The sequence below is a fragment of the Enhydra lutris genome, unplaced genomic scaffold, assembly GCF_002288905.1.
Source record: "Enhydra lutris kenyoni isolate GAN:26980312 unplaced genomic scaffold, ASM228890v2 scaffoldscaffold6, whole genome shotgun sequence".
Lineage (NCBI taxonomy): Eukaryota > Metazoa > Chordata > Mammalia > Carnivora > Mustelidae > Enhydra > Enhydra lutris.
In genome coordinates, this window is record NW_019154090.1 from 42,884,656 (window position 1) to 42,896,536 (window position 11,881).

General features: G+C 44.5%; 1 pseudogene; it reads right to left on the reverse strand.

Moving 5' to 3' along the window:
• Positions 1-920: 920 nt before the first annotated feature.
• On the reverse strand, positions 921-1,438 carry LOC111141811 (annotated as a pseudogene).
• Positions 1,439-11,881: the final 10,443 nt, after the last annotated feature.

The window sequence follows — 11,881 nt, forward strand, 5'->3', positions numbered from 1 at the left end:
ATGAGACCCATTTAGAACTACTTGCCCAAGTTATTCAAGACGGAATAAAGTTCCGTGCTCACAGTTAGCACAGAAAATATCTGGTTATAGTACTTGTTTTTAAATGGACATTTACTAGTTCACAGTAAGATCCCACCTGTTACAGGAGACTCCCCACCCCCTTGTGTACAGCCTAAGAGCTAAGAATGCAAACTTTAAGGGAATATAAACTTTTGTTTACAATTCCAGAATTACAACTTGGTACTAGTATCCATAACTATCAACAGGTTCACGTAATCTTTAGTTTACTGTCAGAAAGAAAGGCAATATAAGAACATAACCCGTCACTTTGGTCCCAGCCTCCCATTTTACAAACATAGACCCAGGATTCTCGATTTATAGCAGAATCACCATTCCCAGTCTTTGACAGAGGCAGGCATGTGGCATTTGGGACTGCAAAAGCTGTTCACTTCAGCTTTTTGGAGAGTGTTATGTTTACCTCCTATATGGTTTTATAACATCTCTAGATGTATAGAAACCCATGAATGTGCTATCAGCTTCATTCCCTACTGCAGAAACAAATGTTTAGTTTTAAATCTCTCTACCCAAATCATGACAATGACCTTTGGTTCTACATGTGACATTAAGATCAAGCTATCTGAATGAGTAAAGTCAAAAGCTCATTCTTAATTTTTAGAATAAAGATATTTTCAAGGTTATCAAGAGTTTATAAATAACACTGTTCACCAGTAACTATTGATCTGTTGACAAGCATAAGAAACTGAATGTACTATTTTGAAACATATAAGGAATTTCATTAGGTTTAGATAAATTAAGACTACAGGTAAAACTTTCCCATGCTGTCTAATCAAGTTACTCATGATGTACACGTTCCTGAGAAGACCCCATTGTAGTGACGTTATTTCCAAATTTTTCTGCATTCAACTTAAAAGGTGTTTCTTCCCAAGAAACTGAACTTTCCTGTCAAATGCTCTTGGTCAGATAGGAGAATTTGGTTTATAAAATGGATTCATTGCAAACTTTATGTAAAAATCATAGACATCCAAAAGGAAGTTCTTTATTCCTTCTTCTTGCCTAAGCGTAATAAATCTATTTAATAATAAATAAATCTATTTAATAATAATAAAAATCTATAAGCATAATAAATCTACTTAATAATAATAATCTAATAAATTTATTATGCCAAAGCATAATAAATCTCATACGACATGCAGAAACAAACTCTGAAACAGACCACTCATTGAGCTTGTCGACAGGTTTCAAGCCCGTGTTGTTGGACAGCCACACATGCTCATCTACGACAGCAGTATGAGCTATGAACGGGTTCAGATGACCTATGATCATCTTTGAATTCTGCTTTTCCAGCTGGCAAAAATTCCATTTCAAAAATTGGATTACCGTGGTGGCCAGCAATTATAAGGTAGCAGCTTCCAGACATTGTCTTCAAAACACAGCTCCTGCAGGGAAAAGCCAACAATGGAAACAGCCCCCATCCCTTGCTTTTTAAAATGTATGCATTGGGACTTTTCCACACAATCAATATTTAGACATATCTCATCATACCTTGGATAGCTTTTCTTTGCGCGGATATTCTAGGCCAGAGACCAAACCCCATGTGTTTTCATACCTGAGCTGAGAATAGTTTTAAAGTGATACCTGCATAATAACCTCTATTCTGCCTTTTGGCCCATAAAGCTTATAATGCTATCTGGCCCTTTAGGGAAAGTTTGTCAACCCTCCTTCTAAAATTCTAGGGTTGGCCTGCAGTCTATTAAAAGGCCATTTCAACTGTTTCCAATCTAATGCTATGAAAAATTCAGTGGGTTTTGCCCTCAGGTATATTTGTGGAGTAAACCATTAGTCAGGAAAGAACTGCTGGGTCAAGGGGTAGATACATTTTTATTTTTGACAAATAATGCAAAATGGCTCTGGAAAGAAATCATAGCCATCGACTTCTCATCAGCTGTGACTCTTCCCTACATGCTTCCAGTGTGAATTACTGATCTTTCTAAATTTTGCTGTCCCATTGTTGGAATTTTCTTTCTTTTTTTTTTTTTTTTTTTTTAAGATTTTATTTATTTATTTGACAAAGAGAAGTATAGCAAGAGAGGGAACACAAGCAGGGGAAGTGGGAGAGGGAGAAGCAGGCTCCCCGACAAGCAGGAAGCCCAATGTGGAGCTCGATCCCAGGACCCTGGGATTATGACCTGAGCGGAAGGCAGAGGCTTAACCCACTGAGCCACCCAGGTGTCCCCCATTGTTGAAATTTTCATTCTTTTCATTATAAGTTAGGTTGAGTACATTTTCTTACTTTTTTTAAAATAAGATTTTATTTATTTCAGAGAGAGAGAAAGCGAGAGAGGATGAGCTGGGGAGGAGGAGCAGAGGAAGAAGAAGGAGAAGCAGACTCACTGCTGAGCAGGGAGCCAACATAGGACTCGATCCAAGGACCCTGAGATCATGACCTCAGCTTAAGGCAGATGCTTAACTGTCTGAGCCACGCAGGCACCCCAGTTGAGAGTCTTTTCATTTATAAACTGCATGTTCTTGTCCTTTGCTCATTTTTTTCCAGGTGGTTGGATTATTGATACTTACCAGCTCTTCTTGTTTTTAAATAACAGCCCTTTATATATTAAGGTAACTGGGTTTTTGTTGTATGAGAAGCAAACATTTTTTTCCAAGTTTTTAATTTTCAAAAACTTTTTAAAAAAGTATTTTTTCCCTAAATAGAATCTCTGTATATAAGCGTAGCAGTCTTTTCTTTTATGGTTTCTGTAAGTTATGTCTTACTTAGGAAGATCTTCCCTATTTGGAGATGATCAAAAACAACCCTGGACTTTTCTTCTGGTACTTTATGTTTTTAAAAGCACTTTAATCCATCTGGAACTGACTTTGGTGTAAGGAGTAAGGTATGGCTCCAGCTGGCACTCAGCTGTCCTGAAGCCCTTTATTGAATAATCCATCTTTTTTCCACTGCTTTGAAATGCCACCTTTCCATATATATTTGGGTCTATTTTAGAGTTCTCTAATTTGTTCCATTGATCTATACATTCATATGTTCTTTCAAATTTCTTTTTTTTTAAGATTTTATTTATTCATTTGAGAGAGAGAGCATAAGCAGGGAGTAGGGGCAGAGGGAAAGGGAGAAGCAGACTCCCTGCTGAACAGAGGGCTCGATGAGGGGCTCGATCCCAGGACCCTGAGATCATGACCTGAGCAAAAGGCAGCTGCTTAACTGACTGAGCCACCCAGGTGCCTCTCAAGTTTCTTTATTAAGTATAGTTTTATAATGCCTCTTATTATTTGGAAGAGATAGTTTCCCCTGCTAGCCTCCTTTTGTAGAATTTTCTTGGTTATAGTTGCATATTTTACTTTTCTTATGAACTTTAGAATCGGCTTGTCTAGTTTAAAAGTAGACATTTCTGGGCGCCTGGGTGGCTCAGTGGGTTAGGCCACTGCCTTCGGCTCAGGTCATGATCCCAGGATCCTGGGATCGAGTCCCGCATCGGGCTCTCTGCTCAGCAGGGAGCCTGCTTCCCTCTCTCTCTCTCTCTCTCTGCCTGCCTCTGTCTACTGTGATCTCTCTCTCTGTCAGGTGGATAAATAAAATCTTTAAAAAAAAAAAAAAAGTTGGGGCGCCTGGGTGGCTCAGTGGGTTGGGCCGCTGCCTTCGGCTCGGGTCATGATCTCAGGGTCCTGGGATCGAGTCCCGCATCAGGCTCTCTGCTCAGCAGGGAGCTTGCTTCCCTCTCTCTCTCTGCCTGCCTCTCTGCCTACTTGTGATCTCTGTCTGTCAAATAAATAAATAAAATCTTTAATAAAAAAAAAAGTAGACATTTCTATTGAAATTGTGTTTTTAGATAAATTCAGAGAAAAAAATATAATGCAATTCTTTTCTATATGAAAATAGGATATGTCTCGCCATTCGTTCAATTAAAAAAAGACTCTTGCTAAAGTTTTAAAGTTTTGGTTTATTTAGATTCATTTTAATCAACTTTACTTCCCAGGTATTCTAACTTCAGTGAGTATTGTAAGTGGAATTTTTCTTCTATTGTATTTTCTAATTTGGTCCTTTGCACATCAAAAACCAATTGCTTTTTGTATATTAAATGTCAGGGTCCTCTTGCTTCTCCCTCTTCCTGCTGCTTCCCTTCCTTGTGCGCTCTCTTTCTGCGATAAATAAAATCTTTAAAAAAAAATAAATGTGCAAGTGGCCACATTACTAAATTTTCTCATTATTTGTTTTTCATTTGCTTCTCCTAGGTTCCCATATATGCAGCCACATCGCCTGCAAGTACTGATCATTCTACTTTCTCATGTAAGTGAATCACGTTTACTGTTCCTCCAGGATCCATTGTAGATCCACGCAAGGCGTTCCGGTTCTCTCCCGGAAGTCTGTGTCTATAGCGCCAATGGGCTCCGCTCTCTATTCTGGGTCCCGTGGCCTGATTTCCCACCAGCATAAAATTGAACAGAAAATTGTTTTAAGCAGAGGAATGACAAGGTTGTATCCAGAGTTAGGATCGTGGATGTGCTCTGGCAGATGGCCGAGTGACCACCCCGTCTAAGGGAAGGGGATGTGTTAGCTGACCAGCCCAGCCCTCGTGGTGAGAGCGCCGAGCTACGACCCAGCGACGGCCCCCTGCCCCTGGGTGCGATTAAGGAGGGAAAGTTGGCTGACACTGAATGAGCATTTACTAGATGCCCAATACGGGCACTTGAAGCCCAGTCATCCTGGCATCTTTGTCGGGCGTCCCAGATGACAGAGTCAGCTGCTCCAGTCTCCCAGGCAGCAGGTGGTGGTGCTAATGCTGGAATGTGGCCGCTGAATCCCCGTGGAGTGCTGGCGGCAGAGACAGAGTCCCGGAGAGCTGCGGCTCTGGGAGGCTGCCACTTGGCCAGAGAGCCAGTGGGAGCCAGGGAGGAAGATTTCCACTTTGGGCAGGCCTAGTGGAAGTGGAAGTCCGACAGACAGATGACTCCGCAGGTCCAGGCCAGGGATTTGGGATGAGTCCTAGTTCCCAGACACACTGAGACTTAAGTCCTGCCTCACAACCCCCACCCGCAGTGGGGTCTCTGCTGGGTCCTAAGACATCCTTTCTGGAGCCCCGCGGATAGCTAACCTAAGGATCCCGAGTCATCATTCCCCCAGCTAGTCTGACCCCAGCTTCTCCACTAACAGCCATGTCCCTGGGCGCTGGTCCCTCTGCCACACTGACCTTCCTCACTGCACCTGCCCTACCATTTCACTACTCACCAGCTGGGAGACCTTGGTCAAGTTATTTAACCTCTCTGGGCCTCAATCACCTCATCTGTCAAATGGGTAGGCTAACTGCCTCCTTCAAAGGGTTGTTATGAGGATTAAAGGAAGTAACATTAACATATGAGTTAAGTGTTCTTTAAGTGTTCAAACCACAATTTGCCCCTTCTCCTGGTGATGGACACCGGGACTGTTTCCAAGTGGAGGATGGTACAAGCAGAAATACTGAGAACATTCTTGCCCGTGACTTTGGGTGGCTCTAGGCACTTATCTCTCTTGAATGTACAAACTTACATGTGGACTTGTGGGCTCACAGGCTATGGCTGTGATTGGCTTAGGAAACTGTGTCAGGCTGGTCTCCCAGGTGAGTGAGTTTATACCAACTCACTCCTGCCCAGGGGTAGTGAACTTGAAAGCTAAAAATTTTTTTAAATGGTGAAATAATTCCTATATTTGAGTAGCTCAAAAGAGGCCTGGTATGGCTTGTAGTGATCCCAACGGTCTTTAATTTCAACAGAGAATTGGAAAATGCTGCTCAGGGAATATAATTTGCTTTCCATCTACTGATAGTAAGTAAAAGAGAGAAGTTAATTTATTCATCTAAAGGCCCAGAGAATGATGGAAACAAGCATTCTTTTGGGAGGAGGAAACAAGCATTCATGAATCTCTCCTCACTATTAGACTATTAATTAAGGAACGGAGTGCTAGTCAGAATCTTGGGCTCTGAGGCCAGCCTCCTGAGTGCAGGTGCCGGCTGCCACATCAGCTGGCCAGGCATCCCAGGACAAGGAAACAGACCCCTTGCCTCTGTGTCCTCATTTGTAGAATGGCAGTCCAGTAGGGAGACCTGTGTCATGGGGTGGTTGTGGGATTGAAGGAGATCTATGTGGAATGCTCAGAACAGAGCATGGCATATCCTACATGCTCAATTAAACATAAGCTATTGTTTTGATAGCTTCAAAAGAGTAGCGATTGTTGAAAATAGGATTCTGGACAAAATGTATTCAGACAAACAATGCTGTTAGCTGCTTTTCCTTATTGCCACACAGACCTCTCCCAGCCAGAGCCCGGTAGTCAGAAATACCACTGGAGGGAGGAAGCACAGCAGGCGGTAAAAAGCCAGGGTTGTTTCAGAGTCTCTGCACAAAGGCTCAAGTTCAAGACTGGTAGCACAGTCTCTCACTCTTCCCCCCACAGCGGGTGGGCCCCAAGTCTGGTAAGCTGGCTGGGGGGTGTGGGGAGAAGGAGGGTGGCTGCAGGCAGTCAGGTCCCAACCATCAGCGTGTGGGGTGACTGGTGGCCCTAAGAGCAGAGGCAGAACAGATAGAAGAAGGTGTGTAAGCCCTCAGGTACTCCCATGCACTTGGGCCCTGAAAGGGCTCCTGTCACAGCAGGGAACAAACAGTAACTGATCTTTTACATGATAATCTCAAGGCATCAGGAAAAAGACAAATAACTCTCAGGTCATGATCCCAGGATCCCTGGGATCGAGTCCCACATCGGGCTCCCACAGGGAGCCTATTCTCCCTCAGTGTCTGCCTCTCTCTCTGTATTTCATGAATAAACTAAAAAAAATTAAAAAAAATAAAAGTAAAAGTTCAGCAGTCCTGAATTTACTAAACTTGCCCCTTCTACCTAAAAAAAAAAAAGCACAAAAAAACCCCAAAAAAACCCCACTTAAAGTCTGAATTTGTGATTCATTGAAAATTTAGACGCAACCAGATATACAATGATATTGAGAAATTATGATTAATTATTACACATGATAACAGTAGGGCAATTATGTTTAAAAAGAACTTTCTCTTTCAGACATCAGACATCTGATGTTATTTCAGACATCGTCTCTTTCAGATGCAGAACTCTCTAGAAGCAAAGCGATATCCTGTCTGGGATGTGCTCAGGACTGGGGCGGGCAGAGGATCACTGGCTAGGGTGGGTAGGGTGTACCCAGCAGACGTCACCACTGTAAGAATCTGGACAGGTTGATGGATAATGTAGATTCATTCGCCTCTGAACTGCTTGTGTGTACTTTCAAAATTAATAATAAAGGTTTCTCGGAGCTGTTCTGGGAGGAAAAAAGGAAATGTCTATCTTAGAAAAATTTCCATCAAAACTGCTAAAATAAAAATTGGCACTTGAAGAAGCAAAAAAAAGGGCGGGGCAGGAAAACGGTAATGTATTTTACAAAGATGTTAATCCAAAGTATGAAGAAGGCGCACTGCATGGAGCAGTAGAGGGGAAAGTCGTGAGCGATCTCAAACTGGCTACAGAAGAGCTCCTGAATGGGCTTATTCATCCCTCTGAAACTTGCTGACAGCCAGTGGGCACCTGGGCCCCAGGGGAAGGGACAACTGTGCGCCCCACCTCAGCCACACACCTGAGGCCACGCTGCCAGGTCCTAGAGCGGCACTCACCATGCAGTGTTATGGAACACAGTGCAGGAACCCCAGAGGGGTGTGGGGAGAGATGTGCTTCTGGAACAGTGCTCTGAGCAGGCAGGGTGAGCCAATGGCAATTCTTTTATACAAGCACGCAGACTGTGAATCCGATTATGACCTCAAGGGCCTGTCGGGAGTTAATGCTGTATGGACGAGAGTTAGGAGAGTGCTTGACCCGTAGGAGGGGCTTCATGTAGGTACTCAGCAAACATACTTCCTGTTATTACAATAATAATGCAGCTTGAAGTTTATTCTGCTCTACCCCAGCCGCTGAAGCATGTCTGGGGCTAGCCTACGTTTGCAAAATGGTGAGATTTCTGCCGTAAGTAGCTTGACTAATTTCTTTGCTCACCTAAGTTCTGGGTACTGGCTGCCAGTCATGGGAGCATAGAGGGCCCTGGGCTCCTTCCCGTGGGGCATAGTTAGGGCGTTAGTCACCTAGCAAAACTCTCACGCGTTGATTTAGTTGATGTAACTATAGACAAGTTCCACACCGGCAACTTCTTTTTTTGTTGTTTTTAAAAATTTTTTTTAAAAGATTTTATTTGTTTATTTGACAGACAGAGATCTCAAGTAGGCAGAGAGGCAGGCAGACAGAGAGAGGGGGAAGCAGGGGAGCCCGATTCCCAGGACCCTGGGATCATGACCTGAGCCTAAGGCAGAGGCTTTAACCCACTGAGCCACCCAGGCGCCCCACACCGGCAACTTCTTTGGTATTCCAGGCTCTGACAGTTCAAGAAAGCCTCATCAAGCCATGGCCATTTACTCAAAAAGTACGGGGCCCATAAAGCATAATGCCAGGAACGTGGGCGGCGTGCTTGGCTTTGCGGCACTCAGACTGTTCTTTATTTTAAAAAGCCCTCTGGCGGCCTCTCCCCAGATCATCTGGGCTCAGGATGTCACTCCCTAGTCACACCTAGATTCTTGATTGATTTAAGTTTTATGGGGAAAGGTTCCTCTGTATTGTTTGCTTAGCAAATAACCGTTTGGCTCCTGTTTGGAGATGATTACAAGAAGCATATGGAGAAGACGTGAAGGCCCAAGTCCTATGTGCTTCCTAGAGCTGCCCCAGTAGTTTTCCAGGGGGGGCCTGGCAGGGGACATATAAGGCTGGCTTGGGATGAGTCATTCACCTAAAGATCTGGACCCATAGACAAGTTGAGGGCAATGCTGAACATGCCCACAGGGAACCCCGTAACCTCCTGGGTCCCCCAGGTGAGGCCACAGGGAGCAGCAGAAACAGGCTGAAGGGGAGAGTGCTTAACCCCTTCCAGAAAGAAGCCCCGCCCCTGGGGCCGCCTGTTGCCTCATGGGAATGAGTGCACAACTTTGCCGGATCTTTTAATTTGTCCAAAGAGGCCAGGAATCTGAAGTTGTGAAATTGCCAAGCGTGCCTGGGTGGCTCAGTCGGTGATGTTGTGAAATTTCCAGTTTCTTCCTGTTGGCAGCGATCAAAAAAAAGCATTATATAAGCATGTGAAAAGGAGCTCCACTAGACCAATCATTAGGGAAACGCGACTCAAGCTACAGGAGACACCTCTTCACGCCCATTGGAACAGCTATTACTAAAAAGCGGAGAAAAACAGAAAATAACAAGTGTTGGCAAAAATGGAGACATATTGGAACTCCCATGCAGTGTTGTTGGGAAGATCCAATTACAACCAGTGTGGGAAGCAGCATAGTTCTTCACCCAAAAATTAAAAATAGAACAACCATATGATACAGCAATTCCACTTCTGGGTTTAGACTCAAAAGAATTGGAAGCAGAGTCTTGAAGACATATTTGTACGCCCTGCTCATGGCAGAATTTTCCATATTAGCAAAAACAGAGCAACGCTCCAAGTGTCCATCAATGGATGAATGGGCGCACAAGAATGAGTAATGGAATATTATTCAGCCCTTAAAAAAGAAGGCTATTCCCGATGCACGCTACAACACCAACAACCCTGAAGACTCCCTGCAAAGCAAAATGAGCCATTGCCAGAAAGACAAACAGGGTATGATTCCTCTCACATGAGGAGTTTAGCATCCTCGAATTTGTAGAAATTCTCTGAAGTGTAGGATGGCTTCCCAGAGACTGGGGAGGGAAGCATGGGGAGTTGATTGTTGAATGGGGATGGAGTTTCAGTTTTACAAGTTGGATGGTAGGGATGGTTGCTCAACAGTGTGAATGTGTTTAATGCCATTGAACTGGACACTTAAAAATGATTAAGATGCTGGCGCCTGGGTAGATTAGCCGGTTAAGCATCTGCCTTCTGCTCAGGTCATGATCCCAGGGTTCTTGGATCCAGTCCCGCATCAGGCTCCTTGCTCAGCGGGGAGCCTGCTTCTCCCTCTGCCTGTGCCCTCTCTCTCTCTGACAAATAAAGTCTTAAAAAAAAAATGGTTAAGATGGTAAGGTCACTGTTATGGGTCTTTTACCGCAATTTTAAAAATTGGGGAAAAAATGGTTTAAGCACAGCGCAGGCCAAACAAAACTTGTCTCCGCTTGTGCTGGTGTGGCCCAAGATGCTGGGTGATTCCCGGGTTCAGTCTGTGAGCAGGCGCTGAGGGTCCTACCCATCTTCTGAGACATGCAGGGATCCCTGATTTCTTGGTCTGCATCTTGGTCTGCATCTGGCTGGTGCCCTCTGATCTCTGTGACCCTCCCCGTCAGCCTGTTCATTCTCTCTGCTTTCCTCCCTAGCCCAGATCTGGAAGCTAGTCTTGGGAGCCAGACACATTTAGCTTTGAATCCTAAGAGCCTCTGACTAGTCACGAGATGTTGGATAGTTATTGGACTACTTTGTCCCTGTGTTTGTTTCCCACCTGAAAGCCTCTGGAGGTACCGACTCCAAATGGCTCAGCCCAGGGGTCCTGGATTCCCTGACCTGAGTCAACGTTCATTGACCTGAGAACAACATTCGTGGCTGATACCAATATGCCTTGTACCTGTATGATATTGACAGTGAGCTCAGCTCCTGGCCATGTGACCTGGCTACCAGCATGCTGATTTGGAACAGTGCTTTAGAATTACAAATTCTCTTTGACCAGCGCTTAACCCATACCTTTAAGAGAGAGGCAGCAAAATCACCAATGCAAGTGGTGGGCAGGTGTTCCGGGAAGGTCAAACTAAACATTGTGAAGAAGAAAAGGCAGGAGAGGATGTATTCTCAAAACAGCTTTTTTTTTAAGAGTTTATTTATTTATATGACAGAGATCACAAGTAGGCAGAGAGGCAGGCGGGGTGGGGGGTGGGGGGAAGCAGGCTCCCTGCTGAGCAGAGAGCCCAATGTGGGGCTCAATCCCAGGACCCTGAGATCATGACCTGAGCCAAAGGCAGACGTATAACCCACTGAGCCACTCAGGCACCCTCTCAAAACAGTTTTTAAACAATTTCCCCCCTCAGTCTTGTAGCATTTAGCATTTCCACTGTTGCCTCTTTCCCCTGAGGGACTCCAGCTGACTTGCTTTTTCTGGCACTATAAAATTTAGTAAAAGTGGGGCACCTGGGTGGCTCAGTGGGTTAAGTGTCTGTCTTCAGCTTGGGTCACGGTCCCAGGGTCCTGGGATCAAGCACTGCATCGGGCTCTCTGCTCAGCGAGGAGCCTGCTCCCTCCCCAACCCCTCTCTGCCTACTTGTAATCTCTGACAAATAAATAAATAAAATATTTTTTTAAATAAATAAAATCTTTTAAAAAATGAAATTTAGTAAAAGTGAATTTGTTCTTTTGTAAAAGTAAATTTTTGAGTTATAGCTTTAAAATGTACCATCCCTTTTTTGGGGGGCAGCGGGGACAGGCGCTAAGGATTCAAAAACAAGTTAAGTTTTGCAGAGTCCCTGACTCCAAGGAGCTTATATTCTAGAGAAAAGAGAAAATTAACTGGAATGTTTTAAATTTCTGGGCAGGAGGGTATGACGTGGGTTCCTTAGGATAGGGAAGTGAGCCTACTGGAGAACAGAGGTCAGGGAGAATGTTCTGCTAGGGGGGATGCCTGAGATGAGCAGGAGTTAGCCCAGTGAGCAAATGGGAGAGGGGTGATGGGGAAGCACACTGTGACATGGGGTCTCAAATCAGGACCAGTATCAGTGCTGCTTTGATATCTGGCAGAACAGGGAAAACCCCAAATGCCCCAACCACAAGTTCCCCTCCCCATTCTGCTCCCAAGGGTCAGGTCCGTGGCCAAACAACCCTCCTTGTCA